General features: G+C 39.4%; 1 non-coding gene across 1 annotated transcript; it reads right to left on the bottom strand.

The window, feature by feature from the left end:
- Positions 1 to 10,201: 10,201 nt before the first annotated feature.
- On the bottom strand, positions 10,202 to 10,273 carry TRNAC-GCA. Its single transcript has one exon. It is a non-coding gene; the product is annotated as a tRNA-Cys (tRNA).
- Between the last annotated feature and the right edge of the window lie 491 nt (positions 10,274 to 10,764).

Below are 10,764 nucleotides of genomic sequence, written 5' to 3'. Positions count from 1 at the left end.
GGTGAAATCAAGAGCCATGCGGTTTTGAAGCACTACAGTTCTCATGGCAGTCAGTTCATCAGTCACCAATTCTAGAGCAGAAAAGGTTGCATTGTTCATTATTTTGAGAAGTTTAGACAGTTTTCTCAGTTCCCAGATTGATTTTGTTGCTCCAAATGCTGGCAGTACACCTGCCCACGAGATGATGGTATCACCCAAGTCCATATGTGACAGTCCATTTTTCCCTAGGCTCACAGCATGATGGTTTTTCCAGCCCGCATTGATTTGCCCCACTGGGTTGACAGGCTTCTTGATTTCTCATTGAACATTCCGAATTTTCCCCTGAGGTAAAACTGCTGTGTGTCTTATGGCCAGAACCAGATACCCCAAATAACAACTGCCGGACCAATTCTCAGGTAACCACGTATATGCTTTCCTACCACATACAAAGTAGCAATCTTCTGCTTTGATAGTAACTTTACTATGTCCTGGCTCTGGATGAAACATTTTTTTGTCAACTATAATCAGTTGTTTATAGAGGTCAGCATTATGTTTTACTTCATCAGTTGTCCTATGCATCAGTTCAAAAAATAAATCATAGCTTGTGTTGCAATAGGAACCTGTGTTGTCAGTTTTATTGTAGCATCTATAGGGAACAGTCACATTGCAATTGCTCCAACCCACCTGAACTGTATCATTTTTGTAAAAATACACAGTCCCCTTCTGTCGAGCAGACAAGTGCAATGCTACTTTATCTTGTGATGTGACATCTGATGTATCATAGACTAAGTATTCCCAGGTCTTGTTGGCTCCTAGGGGGACTGAAGTTAACAATAACCTCCTGTATGCTGTTGGCAAAGCTGTGCAAATCCAGCAATTCGAAACATTGAAGGTCTCAGCATACACATATTTGATTGCCTGGTAAGTGTTGAAGTTTGGGTGCCACTCTACGTGCAACTCTCCACACTTATTCAGTTCAGTTTGTGTGGCTGGAAAAGGAATGACCACAACAAAAAGATTATTGTCACTAGTACAGTCAACAGGATGATTATGCAATACTTCTGAGGAAACGGTTGTTCTGCATTCCTGTTTTCTCCGACTCTTCCGAGTAGGTGTATTTGGATTTTTCTGGAATCCATCATTTTTGCTTTTGACATGTGATCTTACTCTCTGCCCTAATAGGACCTTCAGCACCGATGGTTTCTTCACTGGGGTTGAGACGGATGAGTCCTATTGATCTGGCCCCCCTTTGTAGCCAGACTTTGTGCTGAGGGCCCCGATGGAAAGGTAAGATTTTTGTCCAGTTCAAAGTTTTTAACTAGTTTGCAGTGCATCAGGTGGATCCACAAAGCTCGCTCTGCTATCTTGACTGCAGTGGGTGTCGAAAGAAGCACCTGGTATGGACCTTCCCACCTTGGTGATGACCAATTCTTCTTCTTTACAACTTTTATCCACACCCAGTCCCTGGGTGTCACTGCCACCTCTGATGTCTCGGTTTGCTTTCTATCTGAAACAGAATTTGACTGCAACAGATGTTTAGAATTCATGACTTGCTTCATATATTCAGCTAGTGTAAAATCAGCTTCCTGGTCAGAGGACATGAGAAGTTTCCATTGGGGTGTATAATAAGCCCTTCCAAATAGTTTTTCAAAAGGAGTCAATCCTTTTGCAGTCAGAACAGTTCTCATGCTCAACAGCACTGGGGCAAACAATACAACCAATTCTTTCCTGTCTCAGCTATTAACTTTCTCAATTTGTTTTTTAATATACCATTATGCCTTTCAACTAGCCCTGCAGATTGAGGATGGTATGCACAATGATTCTTTAAAGAAATACCAAAATGCTTACTTAACTGCTGTATGGTTTGGTTTACAAAGTGTGTACCATTGTCACTGTAGATCCTTTCCGGAATGCCGAATCTAGGGATGATTTCTTTGACAAGTACTTTTGGCACCGTGGCTGCATCTGGATTTTTGGTTGGCAAGGCTTCCACCTATCTGGAAAACATATCTACAATGACAAGACAATACTTCTTATTTTCACATTTGTTCAATTCTATGAAATCCATACAGATAGTGTGAAATGGATATGGTGGTGTAGGGAAATTCCCTTGCTTTGGCTTTAACGCCCCTTGTGCATGATGTTTGTTGCAAATTTGACACGTCAAACAACATTTTTTAGAGTAGTTTGTAAATCCGTACGTTGTGAACACCTGGTTCACCAGCTGTACCAGCTGTTGAGACATGGCACTGCCCATGGCTCAACAAAGCTGCATATCTAAACAAATTAGATGGTAGCATTGGTTTCCCTTCTTTAGAGATGTACAGCCCCTTTTCGAGAATTGCTCCTCGTTTTACCCATCTTTGTTTTTCAGCTTGTGTAGTGAGTGTCTGCATTGTTTTTAACATTTCTAAGTCTAAAATCTCAGAGGGTTGTAGTTCCTCATTTAAAAGAAATACTTCTGTAGCTGCTTGTTTTGCAGCTGTATCAGCTCTCACATTACCTTTTGAAATCCTATCTTGTTGCTTGGTGTGAGCTGTGCATTTACAAATGGCTACTTTCTGAGGTAACTGAATAGATTCTAAAAGATCTAAAATAAACTGTGCATGATTTATAGGTTTGCCAGTAGATGTTATCATTCCTCGGTTTTTCCACTGTTGCGCAAAAACATGTACAGTAGAAAAAGCGTACTGGCTGTCAGTAAAAATGTTTACACATTTACCCTTTGCTAAGATGCATGCCCGTGTCAGGGCTATCAATTCTGCTGCCTGTGCAGATAAGTTGTGTGGTAAAGGTTTTGCTTCTATAATCTCAGTGTCAGAAACTACTGCATATCCTACTAGGTTCTGCCCTGCAGGACCCCTTTTGCACGAACCATCCATGTAGTATGTCACCTCGGCATCATCCAAGGGGACATCCGTGAGATCTTTTCTAGGTGGTGTCTTTTGCTCAATTACCTGCAGGCAGTGGTGCGGTGTGCCATTTGCAGGGGTCAGGAGCAGAGTAGAAGGGTTCAAAGTCGTGCATCACTCAATTGTCATGTGAGGTTGGCTCAACAATATAGTCATACAGGAAAGATGCTTAGCAGGGGAAAGATATGCCACCTTTTCTTGTAGTAAAATAATCGTGATTGCATGAGGCACTCTCAAAGTGAGAGGGTGGAATAAGACTACTGAGGCCGAAGCCTGTACTGCCATTGCAGCTGCAACTACTGCTTGTACACAGTGGGGTAAGGACTGTGCCACTGGGTCTAGTTGTGATGAATAGTAAGCAATGGGGCGTTGCTTATCCCCATGCTGTTGTGTTAACACTGATGTCATATAACCTTGCTTACAATTTACAGTTTGGAAAAAATGCTTATGGTAGTTTGGTAATCCTAGAACTAATGAGGATGCTATTAACTGCTTCAGTTTGCAGAAAGCAGATTCTGCTTCTGGTGTCCATTGTAATAAATCCTGTGCTGCCATAGGCTTCTTATATATAAGGTCAGTTAGCAGTGCAGATTCCAAAGCATAGTTTGGAATCCAGCTCCAGCAAAAATTAGTTGTACCCAGGAAGAACATCATTTCCTTCTTGGTAGTGGGTTTTGCTGCTTGCAAAATTGCTACTTTTCTGTCCTCATCTAATGTTCTACCTTCCTTGGATATTACATATCCCAGGTATTTGACTTGTTTTTTCCAAAGCTGCAGTTTACTTTTATTTACCTTATGTCCTTCAGTGGCTAAGAATCATAATAGCGCTGTGGTATCTTCTCTACAATCTTGCTGGGTGGGGGCTGCCAGCAAGATGTCATCAACATAAAGTAAAATCTGACTGCCTCTTGGTGGGGTGAATCCCGCCAAGTTGCTTGCCATTTCTTGTGAGAATATTGTTGAACTTTCACAATATCCCTTTGGTAGTCACGTATATGTATACCTTTTCCCCTGAAATGTGAATGCAAACCAATACTGGCTATCAGGGTGTATCGGTATCGAAAAGAACACATTGCTGATGTCTACCACAGAAAAATACTTCTGTTGAGGTTTTAAATCATTCAACAGGGTGTGTGGGTCTGGCACCGTAGGTGCCCTTGGTATTACTGCATCATTTACAGCTTGTAAATCTTGGACCATACGCCATTCTCCATTTGCTTTTTTGACTGGAAATAAGGGTGTATTACATGGTGAATCAAGAGATTCTACTAGTATCCCTCCTTTAAGTAAGGCTGCTATAATAGGCTTTATCCCTGCCTCTGCATCTTTTCTTAAGGGATACTGTCTTTTCTGTGGTCTAAATGCTGACTTTGGCGTGATAGTTACTGGTCCCGCTGTACGAATAAGTCCTACATCTGATTTTCCTGTTGACCAGAGAGTCTCTGGTATATTTTGTAAGGCATTCTCTTCCTCCTTTAATAGGAGTGCTAATCAGCTGTCCTTGGTAGACTGCAAGTGCATGGCTGGGTGGGTCTGAGTTATCCAATTCAACTTCTGTATTTGTATTCCCTGTTCTGATAGTTCTAATTCTGTCTGTTTCTCCCATCTCATGACTTTTTCTCCTAGGTCTGCCCATTCTATATTTTTGTTCTTGGTTAAGCTAACATGTGGTAATCAATTAGATTTATAAAGTGTAAAGAACTCCTGGGGCAATGAACAGCTGGCTACACTGTTCCCTTCTGTGTCCCAGTACAGATTACGTAATATCAATCTGTTTGCATGATTTTTAAACAATTCTTGCTCATATTCCTTATCAGGTCCTGGTGTGTTACAATAATACAGGGTACAGTGCAACAGATGTTGCTTATCAATGTCAAGGGAGGGGAACTTGCTGATGGCTACATTCATTAATTCTTCAGTCACAGTCCCTGGACCAGTCGTAACCAAGTCCTGACTGTACCAATAAAACATTTCACCCTCCGATTGCACTACAAAGGTATCAATTTGTCGCTGTGCTTTCATTCCCTGCATGGTTGGGACTACTGCTATACTGAATAGCTGCATGAGGTCTCTGCCCAAGAGGTTTACTGGGCATTTTGCAGAAACAACAATTTTGCTTTTTTGTGTCAATCCTGAAACTGGATCAGTTATTGCAATGTTATGGGAGAGGGGCTCCCGATACAGTTGTCCATTAGCTGCTTTTACCAGTATGTAATCAGGTGACTCCGTGTTTTGGGCAGTTTGGAGGGATGTATCAGGGTTCGTGATGCCCCTGAGTCACACAAGAATTTGACTTCCCTCCCTTCTACCAAGAGTGTAACTTCTGGTTTTGTGTCCACTAAATAGAGCTCCAGGCTCAATAAAGCTAGGTCTAATATCTCTTCTTCATTGTCACTAACTTCTTGCACTTCCTCTATCTCTTCTGTCACATCCTCTACTCCCTCTATCACATTCTCATTTGTCCTTTCTTTTCTAACCCCTTCTAGTGATTCCTGACTACCATATAGTCAGTCCTCACCCTCCTTGTCTTCTGTGGTTGCCTTCTTGTTTTTCCTGCAATCCTTTGCCAAGTGTCCCTTTTTACAGCATTTAAAACATTCACCCATTTTCTTTCAACCTTCAAAGTCCTCTGATCATTGATCAGATTGTTTGTTTCCTTGTGCATTTTTCTTGCCCTTTTTCCCAGACTGTACTACATAAACTTCTGCTCCATCTTCTACAGAAAATACTTGAGCTTTCTTTTTCTTTTTGCTATTAAAATGCCTTTTGGCATGCCTAGCATACTCAAGTAATGACTGTAACCTGCTTGTATGATGGTCTACCATGTGCTTTGTAATAAAACTGCTTATAGGTGCAATACTGCCCTTTAAAAATGCATTCTTTAACTGCTGTTCATATGGAGAATCTTGTGTTTGATCTTCAGGAACCTGCATTCCACAGTGATTATTAAAACATTCTAATAGTCTGGCATAATACCGGTCAATAGTTTCACCTTCTTGTTGGATGCATTGATTAATGCAAGTCCAGTCTGCCCTAGGCTTCCATTTTTCAGAGATGCGGTCTGTAAGACCTTTTACTCTGTTGTCTAATTCTGTGCTGCTATGTGGGAGGGGTCTTTGTGCAGCATCACGGGGATTCCATTTGCCACTAATCATGTGCCAATCTGGCCCCACAATTTGTCTAACTACTTTTTCTACCTCTTCTCCGTTTAGGTTATAACTCAGCCTCATTCCTTCTAAATCTTCTGAGAATTTTCTAAAATTAACTTTTGGATGGGGAATTCCCTCAGTGGCTTTCCGGATATCCTCCATAGTCCAAGGTCTATACACTAAAATAGTTGGGTCCTGATTGTCCTGACCTGCCTGAGGGTTGGGTACTTCTATTAGTGGGCATATTTCTTCTTCACTCATAGATTGTGAATTCTTAACCATTTAATATAACTCGATGTCTTCATTTGAGTTACCTGCCCTTGTTCGAGACCTGGTCCCGATGGGATCTCTAATATATGGTTTTATTTTCATAATGCCTCTTTCTTCAGTGACCACAGGATATCGTGGGGGTGGACTAACCTGTTCACTTGCTTCATATTCCGGTAAGGGAGGCGGAGGTGCTGATGCTATAACTAAGTTATTGTCCTCCTTGTCTAAAAACATTGCTTTTGAATTTTTGTTCTTTTGTTCCCTACGGTTTACTTCCTCAATCCACCTGTGTGCCTGAGGAATTCCTAATTTACGTTGCTTTTTTACCCGACCTTTGGAATCGGTTTTGAGCTGTTGACAAGTTTGATAAGCGAGGATTTTTCTAATTTTCCATCAAATTCATATTTATTAACCCATTTTGAATAATATTTAATATTGTCGGGGTGCTGCGACTGCATTTATTTTGTGTCTTCTGTTAACAGTGGATTTTGAGGTCTTTTTGTGCAATTATTACCCATTTTGTTCAACCCTTTTGATCGTTACATAACTTCTCTTATTTTTAACATGGTACCAAGGATTTTGTTATAGTCTCTTCAGAATGACTGCCTACTTATTCTGTTTCTCCTGATCTATGACAAGACAGTAATCTTTTCTGTCCCTGACTTGTAAGCAAAAATAGAGTCTTGACAAAAACAATACAAATCTAGTCCCTGATCTAAAACAGAAAACAGGAAAAGTAGATTCACCTTACCTGAGCCTACGTGATTGATCACCTGATTCGCGGAGACCCGTCCTTCAGTCGCAGATCAGAAAGTGGATGGCCTCTTTTGAACGACAATTCAGTCGGAGGGCTTTTCAAATAAGAAGAACCGATTTGGTTTATTCCCCGTACGGTTTCAACCACCGAGCCCGTCTGATCCGAGGTGAAGAGAGGGTTCCGGTCCGAAGGACCAATCTGTCAAAGGAAAAAACTTCAAAGACCAATTCACGTAAGGTGACACTAGTGGAAATTAATTACTTCTTGTTATTTTCATGACCTTAGCAGAAATCAAATGCTTCTTGTTAAGTTTCTAATAGCTGTGCAGATTCATGCAGTGTGGACAGAATAAATGTATTAACCCTTTTAAACCTCGAATGCTTAGTGCATATTACTAATACATATTTTTCTAACAGTGAGCGTTTTGTAAGGGTTTTGGGTGGGAGTTTGAATGTATGTGAGTGTGTTTGTAAGTTGTACGTGTGGGTTAGGGTAGGCAGGTGAACGTATGAGTGTGTAAGTGTTGGATGTGTTGGTGTTTGTATATATGTGATGTGTATGTCTGTGTGTGAGGGACTGTGGAATGTCTGGGTGTGAGTTTACTATCTTTTCCTGTTTCTGCAATCTCGGAGTTAGTATATATATGTAGGGGGCTGTGGGGTGCGCAGCCCCCCACATAGGAGGTGCAGGCAGGCTTTCCCCCTGCTTATATGTAGTGTAGGTGTGTTAATTTGTGTTGTGTTTATGTATGTGGTGTGAGTCAGATAGTGTATGTGTTGTGTGGTGTGTATATGTTTAAGATTTTGTATTTCACGGTTTTAGGGTTTTGGGATTTTGAATGTTCGCCTTTAAGGTTTCGAGATACTGAAATTTGAGATTTCAGTATTATGAGATTATAAAGGGGAACTATATATATATATATATATATATATATATATATATATATATATATATATATTACTTTGCAGTTAGATTTTCTACATTCACAATGTGTTATATAAACTTTCTACAATCAAAACGCCAATAAATCCAAAAATAATCCAATAAGAAGAGTGGAGAACGGAAAATGTTGCCTCAAGAACATTAATGTTCCAGTGTAGTGTGGTTTACGTTTTATGTTTGGAGTTCAAGTGGCTCCAATAAAATAGTGTCTTGAGGCAACATTTTCCATTTTCCACTCTTCTTAATGGATTCTTTTTGGATTTATTGGCATTTTGGTTGGAGTTCTTCATACCACCACTTTTTTCTGTTTATAAACTTTCTACAATATTACTCTTCTATAGTAATGGCCACAACTTATTGACCAAACAGGTAGATCTTCACCTGGCTAGCAAGTCTTATCCCCTAGATATGGCTCATCTATCATTGTATGTACATCAGTGTATAACCTGCAAAAGGTAGACACTGGACAGATCAAAGTCCCACTTTAGAAGAAGGATACTAACAACTTAGCCAACAAGCTGTTAGTCAGGGTCAGTGCATATTTCTACACTGTCAAATCATCACTAAACATCCCACCAGGTTGCTGAATTCATCTGAAACCTCATCCATCCCTCTTACTTGCTCATTTCCCTCTCTCTTCCACTTGTACGTCATTCGCCTTCACTGGCCCTTCAGCCCAGAATACAAACCCCAGACTGATTTTAAGCTGCTCTCCCAAACCTCCATTATCTGGCAATTAAAGTTGTTATTTTAGCAACAAACTGATTATAAATGCCTAAGTTTTATCACCTAGGTTAATTTTATGGCTCAATATTTCTTTGTTCTTTTCAATAATTTTGCAGATATATATTTGATGGAGCACATAATGAATGTTTGAACTGTTTTATCCTTGAGCAGTATTAACATTGCTGATTATTCCCATACTATAATATGTTAGCCTAATTCTGCTTCAGAATGTTAGGTTTCTATTGGTTTTGTGCCACTTACTTTTTATTTTGAGAAGGGAGTGACTGAAGAACTATCTACATGGTCCAGTTCTCCTACCTGTAGACATTAATAAAATAAAAAAAATTCAAATAAAAAAAATACTTTGGCAGTATTTAAACTCTGTATTCTCTACTGTAAGCACTTAAAATTAAATACAGGAAAATCCAGACACCACATCAGCAAATATTTGATACATGATAAATAAGGTTTCAGTTACATTATAATCACAAAAATTAGGTTCTTTGATCCTGTATCACCAACTATTAGTGAAACTTTCTTTTACAAACAATGAACAACAACATATCATTGCTTGGTACACTGATAACCATATGATACGAATGGGCCTTTAAAGCACATACTGCAACTGAAAAAATAAAGTTGCAACTGGGCTGTTGAAACATTTTAGGAGTGGATGTGGTCAGAGGTTAATAAGTAATGTAAGTAACTGTCTTTGGATAAACATGTACCATGTACCTTAAAATGAGTGTCAGTATATACAATTACTCTACAGTCTAAAATGAAGGGAGGGTCTGGTAACTCATTTCAGGCACTTGGTTAAGTAGGAAAGCAGCAATACACAGTGTGACACTGATTAAGCCACATGTTCTTGGCAGTTTTACAGAAAGAGTGTTGTTAATGAGTCCAGATTATTCTCAGAGGGTAGCTTCATTCAGTTTAGTAGTGCTTAGTGACTTACTAAGGCCTGTTATAGGAAGATATGACCTAGAATGGAATGCAGGCATTAAATGGAGACTGTTTTGCTTTTTAAGTCAAGTTCCCTTTACAGCTAAATGAACCATTAGAGCAATGTTCTCATCTGAAAACAAAGACACAGAAGAGAAGCAAATATCTAATGAGTGGTTCTGAATATACTATATATCTGTCTGTAGCTATATATGTGTTTTATGAAAAATGTGCATAATGAAACACGGGTAAGTGCAGTACAATAATTGCACAGATATTTTTCAATGATTCTATTTTTTGTCATTGCAGAAACTTTACATTTATGCCATGCAAGAGGCATAAAGTGTGAAAAAAACTGTCCTGAATTATAGGTTCATAGGTTAGTACTAGGCTAACTGCTTTTGTGGGCCATTTTAAGCCTAGCCATTTACCTCATCTGAGAATCAAACCCTGGACCTTGTGTTTGTAAGGTGAACACCTTAACCATTATGCCAACCTCCCACCCAAAAAGCCACCATTGCAGGGGGCACCCAGATTTGAACCGGGGACCTCTTGATCTGCAGTCAAATGCTCTACCACTGAGCTATATCCCCATATATGTTATATTGTCAGCTGACATTATGTTAATTATTTTGTATACTGCCTTTCTTTGTAAATTACTTTATTTTATAGTCCTGGTATATTCAAATTGATTTTTGTAAAGTATTTGTAGTATACCATACAATGTCTGATGTGAAAGTGCTACTGAATTTTCCTGCAAAATTGATAGTTTACAATCCATTTTCATGCTCTTTAGGAATGGGCCTTCCTTCTGTATGACACTGGGATGTAATTAATATGCTTCCTTCCTCTTCCTGAGCCTGTAGCATACCACTAGTATTGACCATTTCATAAGGCTACAACTGTTCTGTGAGGTAAATGTGTGTTGGGATGGGGGTTAATGCCCTAGCAAGAACACTTTACATGTTTTTTTAACCACATTTATCTGAAACCACTGCTTAATGAGAATTTCCAACTGAAAGATGTAGAAGCATATTAACGTTTTCCATTCCAAAATCAGCTAATCTGTCACAATGTTTGTAAT

The sequence above is a fragment of the Protopterus annectens genome, chromosome 7.part0 (genome assembly GCF_019279795.1).
Source record: "Protopterus annectens isolate FY-2018-M chromosome 7.part0, PAN1.0, whole genome shotgun sequence".
In the NCBI taxonomy this organism is placed as follows: Eukaryota; Metazoa; Chordata; order Ceratodontiformes; family Protopteridae; genus Protopterus; species Protopterus annectens.
This window is presented reverse-complemented; position numbering and strand designations above follow the sequence as displayed.